General features: G+C 48.1%; 1 protein-coding gene across 1 annotated transcript in view; it reads left to right on the top strand.

Annotated features, from left to right (window-relative positions):
• Nucleotides 1-6077, top strand: part of PARD6G (par-6 family cell polarity regulator gamma) — a 70993-nt gene that overhangs the window by 42480 nt on the left and 22436 nt on the right. The gene's annotated exons all lie outside the window — the stretch shown is intronic.

Here is a 6077-nt window from a genome sequence, read left to right as displayed (position 1 = left end):
GTGTCTCTATTTTCAGAAGAATAAACAGGAAGTGCAGACAGTCACTTGTCACCACTTCCCCACAAAATAAACCCTCCCAGTACTAGCGACCCCTGTGTTCCTATCATCTATGAGATGGGCCTGTACCCCTCAGGCCCCAGACCACAACTAGAAGAGGGGCCCTAATGGAATTTCAGTGGCTCTCTGCCCCTGTGGTAAGGGGCCTCCCACAGTGCCAACGGAGGCTTAATAACTTACGTATACCAAAAGATTTCCAGCATAATTAGAGGACTTTCAACTATTTACTTTTCAAATAAACATAAATGTGGGTCATTTGATTGTGTTTGTTAACTGTTCTTGGCATTCTGACATTCTTTTGGGTTCCTAGAATGAGGAAGATACATTTTAAAACTTTTTTGGTTATCAGAAACTGCATGATTGGGGGGTAGGGTAGGGAGGTAAGGGTATTTGCTTGTGATGTCACTTAAGTGAGTTGTCAGAAAAAGTAATTAAGGAATGTTCTTAAAAATCAGTTGGTTGCCAATTTGGTTATAGATACTGGCAAAATCTATAATTTCTGCTTTATAAATGCTTTTCTTGGATTCTGCATTAAGTAGTAGGAGGTGTGTTTGGTTCTGGAGTTAGGGGTTTACTGCTGAGCAGGAAGCACTCAGTGAGTGTAACATTTTAAGTTGCCACAACTGAATTTCTATATTTTTTTCCGCATTTTATTCTGTTTCCTAAGATACTGCCTAAGGTTTTGAGGCTGTGTGTTGAGGGTAGGGTAAAGATGTAATTTCACTGAATTCACTTCCTCTCTGTGCCCACACTTTCCAGAACAGGCGTAGAACCTGCAGGTGAACACCCTCTGCTATGGGAGATGTTTCACAAGACACATTTGCTTTTTTGTCACTGATTTCTAGAAGTTTACATGTTTGGAGAATTTCCTTTTATTTTCTAATTATAAAAAAGGACAAAAACTCTCCCACTGCTCTACCGTGGGAACATGCAGAAAACAAAACGCCTGAACCCCACGTTCACCCTGGAGTGGGAGTGGATGTGGGGGAGAATGTGCTGACGCAGCTCATTAAAAAGCAAACAGAGCCCAAGCCACACATCGTCCAGAAGAGTCCAGGGCTTGTCGTGGGGAGGCTGGCCACTCTGCAGGCACCATCGGACAGCCAGGGCCACCCCATCTCCTGGACATGCTCCCTCCATCCATGTCAGTGCATTTTCCCCTCCAGTTGGGCCTTTGGGACAGAGGGGAGACAGAGCTGGCTGATCCTGTTCTCTGACCGCCCCACAGACACCTTGTGTGTAAACAGTGAGCATTTACACAGATGGAATTGGAATCTACTCCCTTCTTACTTACTTGCTAGTCATATATACTTTTCAGTGTTTTCAAGCCCATAGTATATGAATAATTTGGATTCTTTTTAAAATCTTTACACATCACAAACACATCCTAGGTCATTAAGTCCTTTGTAAAACATTGGTTTTAAAAACATGTTTTGTTTTGCTTTTTTCTGGGATGTCCCTGGTGGTCCAGTATAAGAATCCACCTGCAATGTAGGGGACACAGGTTCAATACCTGGTCCAGGAAGATCCCACATGCCACAGGCAACTAAAGCCCATGTGACACAGCTTCTGAGCCCGTGTGCCGCAACTCCTGAAGGCCGAGCACCCAAAGCCCGTGCTCCCCGACAAGAGACGCCACCATAGTGAGAAGCCTGTGCACAGCCACGAAGAGTAGCCCCAGCGTGCCACAACCAGAGAGAGCCCTTGCACAGCAATAAAGACCCAGGTCAACCAAAAATTAATTAATTTAAAAAGAAACTTTAAAAAAAATGTATTATTTATAACATATTTGTAAAAGAAAATCCAAACAACATGGAAATAACTCCACCACCCTGAGGTGACCACTGTTAGTTTGGTGAGGCGCCTCCAGACCCCTTGGTGTAGATACAACTCGTTGGATACAGTTTTATATAAACAGGGTCATAATACACATACTGCATTGATTATTTTAGTCTCGCATCACATTTTTTACTCCTTGTAGACTATATAGTATTTACCATCTTTTTACCAGACATAGCAATTGTATGAATGTAACAAACTGTGACTAATCCCATATTAATTTAAACTGTTCCAATTTTTCACTATAGTAAACTGTGTTGTACCTTTTATGTACATGTCAGATTCAGGATTAATTGGTAGAAATGTTCTTGCTGGATTAAAAGGCATATTTTTAACTAAAGTGTATTTATGCCAGTGAGCCTCTCTTTAGCAGGGCATTAAAATGACATTTGAATTGGGTCTTTTAAAACACACCTTTGAAGACTGTTCTTATGTGGCATGAAAACTCATGAGTTTTGAGTTGACCCTCCTGAACGCTGCAGTGAGGCCAGCAAGGGTCTAGCGGTGCTGTGGGGTGAGGGGCTGCCCTCGGCTAGGACAGCACCACCTGGGGCCCCTGGGGACTCCAAAAGTCCAGCCTGCCCCCACCACCCCACCCTGGGAGGAGTTCAGGGAGCCCCTCCCAGCCAGGTCTCCCTGGTGGACCTTCAGGACGGGGCTCCTGGGGAGAGACCGTGCAGGGCGGACTATACCTACTGAAGCAGCGTGCTTCCACAGGGGCCAGAGGCTCATGGGGCTGAATGTGGTCATGGTGTTGTCTTCCTGTCTGGTCCGAGCGGGTTTGTGACAATTAACACGTGTATTTAAGCTGGTTCTCAGTGAGCATGAGCTCAAGGATTTCCAGTCTGATGGGAAATAAGGCCCAAAAACAGAAGCATGGTTGAGGCTTTCTTTTCATGTTTGAGCTGATAATCCTGGTTGTCAAGCTGCCAGTGTGAGTAGGATTTCTCTTTGTAAAAATCTGTCTAAACACAAAGCAGCAGAGTCCTCTGATAACATAACAGGGCCGTGTTTCTGTTTCCAGAGTGAGTTAGGGTTATGTGCCATTGCCCATTTTTAGAAGGGAGAGATTCTTTGGCCTTCTGGAACAGCCCTGCCTGTAGACTCTGCGACTGCACCACCAGCCTCCCCCGTGTGCCTGGCACTGGGGCACCTCCCACGGAGGCAGAGCCCCAGGGCTCACCCAGCATTCAGGCCGGCAAATATGGCTGCTCCTTTCTGGACTTGCTGAGTCTCCAGCGCTGTGGCGAGCAGGTTGGTCCTGTTTGTCCTTTGCGGGGCGGGTCGTGGGACCACTGCAGCTCCAGAGAGGGGCCAGGTCCTGCAGGCTGTGCAGGTTGTGCCAAGGCTGATGCAGAACCATGGAGAGGTTTAAGCAGATGCTCTGGGAACTGATGAAGTGTCCTTGTTTATACAGTGGCTGGTTAAAACAGGGATTTCCCTGTAGTGCAGTGGATAAGAATCTGCCTGCCAATGCAGGAGACGTGGGCTTGATTCTTGGTCCAGGAAGATCCCACGTGCCATGGAGCAACTAAGGGCGAGAGCCACAACTACTGAGCTTTGTGTCACAGCTACTGAAGCACAGGCACCCTAGAACTCACATGCTGCGACTACTGTGCCCACGCACCAGAGCCTGTGCTCCGCAGCGGGAGAAGCCATCCCAGTGAGAAGTCCCTGCATCGAAACAAAGCGTAGCCTCTGCTTGACACAGCAAGAAAAAAGCCAAGCAAAACAGTGAAGACCCAGAGCAGAAAAAAAAAAAAAGCAGTGGCTGGCTAAAACATCTTTTGTTTAGGTGAGAAATAGTTGATGAGTATTAACCTTAAATATTTAAAGATCTTAAGCATTTTGCATTTGATGCATTTTTGCTGGAAAAAAGCCCCAGATACTGGAAACTTAAGTCTTCTTTCTTACCCATCTAGTCTACACCTGCCTGTGTTCTCACGGTCAGTGAGCTGAGGAAGCTGTTTTCATTCCTGTTAGTAACCACTTTGAATCCAGTTAAATGACATTCCATTTGGAGGGAAATCTTTCAGGGAGAGAATGAAGACAGCTAGAGGAGAACCTGCACTTGGTGTGGGCTCTATAGGAGCCCCCAGGGAGAAGGCTGCACCTCGGAGCAGCTCCCGTGAAAGCGCCCCACACAGAGACACTAAGGGTGCTCTTGGGACAGGCCCCTTTAGCTCTGTGTGGCTTCTCATGGCAGAGGTCAGCTGTGGAGACCGGAGGCAGGTGGAAATCCAGGGGGTGTGTCTCCATGGTGATCCAGCCTCAGTGGGGCTCACCAGCGGGGAGGAAGGAACAGTTGTGAACAGGCAATGAAAGGAAGGCCGAGAGAAGGAAGCCCTGCTTTCAAAGAGTGGCCCCAAGCCCGGGATGAAGCCGTTCTGTGCTGCCTTCCTCCAGCCCGAGCTCACAGCTCTGGAGATGCTTGGTGCTCCTTTTCACCTTTTCCTTCTCCTTCCTTCCCAAACTCTGGCCTGGCTCTCAGCGCTGCAGACTGTTTCTCAGTCTTCTGCCTGTCTTGCCCCCTCCTCTTAGGCTGCACTGTGCTGGGCTGGCTCCCTGCCCATCACTCCCTCCTGGTTCCACAGCTTAGAGGCAGGACTGGCCCCTGACGCACCGCCTGGCCCCACAGCAACCTCGGGGATCCTTGTCACATTCATATTACAGTGCATCAAGGTGCCTCATGTGGGCATCTCACACCGTGGCTTCTGTATGTTTATGTTGTTGCCTGGCTCCATCGCAGCCTGCTTGTTTCCCTTTAACATCCATTCCTGCCTAAGATCCATTGCTGTTACCTGCCTGCTCAGGGAGCCCTTAGAAGTAGCTCCCACGTGGTCTGGAGACCACCAGCATCAGTGCCCCAGGGAGGGGAGGGGCTTGTGAGACGCATGTCCCAATTGCAGCCAGGACCCCCGGGTGAAGGTCAGAGCTGCTCCTCCAGCACCTCGTGTTCATGGCCCCAGAATGCACCTATCCCTTCTACTCTCATAACAAGTGTTGGTTTAACAGTTTGTTGTTGACCAAGGACTTTTCAGCTATCATGTGACTCTCACAACAAACCAGGCTATATGATTGTTCTCATTTTGTGCATGATGAAACTGAAGCTTCAGAAAAGGTCAAAGCTTCCAAACATAATTCTCAACTGAAGTTGTTTGGAATCTATTTAAAATAGCCCCTGGTGAGGGCTTATCTGGCACCTTTCAACAAAGGATGTACAGGGGTGACATCCAGGCATTTCACTGTGATGGGTATGACATGTGACTGTCGGCAATCAGAGGAAGCCCCCGCCTTAGAAGCTGGAACTGAGGTGGGCCCCCACCTCATGACCATGTTGTCTTCCTGTCGCCAGGAGAGCCCTTATTTAGAATACAGTCAACTTCAATGGGACCTCAGCGAGAGGTGGTTATCATGGGAATGGCTTACCTGTGCTGGTTTGGAGTCCAGAGATTAACATTTCCATCATGAACTTTTCTCTTTTCCAGAGACGTAAGCAAGATTTGGATTTCCTCTTGCATAGTGATCTGTCTTCCTGTTTTTGCCCTTTACTCTGTACTTTCCACCCTCTCTGGTGGGAAAGTGATTCAGCCCAGAGCCGTGTCTCCATTAGACTCCACCTGCACCCGGGGTCTCATAAACCTGAGCTATCTTGTAGCATTTAACAGATGAAGGCAGACATTAGGGCGACACTGATGGTTGGCTCTGGAGCTGCTCACTCCTGCATTGTCTTCCATGGGGAAACCAGGGCAGGCCATGCCCCCAGCCCACCCTCCACACCCCCCCCCCCCATCTTGCAAGAACCACAGAGGGAGGGAGATGACCTGGAGAGCTGCGCCTTTTCGGCCTGCAGAGGAGAGTCCTGACACCACCCACATCGAAGGCTGTTTCATTGTGAGAAAGCATAGGCAACATCACACTGACCATTTTACCCGTTTTTGAGCTTGCGGGTCAGAGGCACTCAGCACATTCACATTGATGTGCAAACACCACCCACCTCCTGAACCTTTTCGTCTCCCAGCTGGAACTGCACCCATTAAAAATAGTGTGTTTTAGTGAGTTAAACCAAATGCTAAAAGTACCTCTGTCCATGTAAGTATAAATCCCTATAAAATGCCCATAGGGCACATTGATAGCTGATAAATGTCTACGGTCTTGTTAGAATCTCTAATCCAAGGTGA

This window comes from Odocoileus virginianus, chromosome 22 (genome assembly GCF_023699985.2).
Source record: "Odocoileus virginianus isolate 20LAN1187 ecotype Illinois chromosome 22, Ovbor_1.2, whole genome shotgun sequence".
Classification (NCBI taxonomy): domain Eukaryota; kingdom Metazoa; phylum Chordata; class Mammalia; order Artiodactyla; family Cervidae; genus Odocoileus; species Odocoileus virginianus.
The sequence above is the reverse complement of the archived record's forward strand: the minus strand, read 5'-3'. Positions and strand labels throughout refer to the sequence as shown.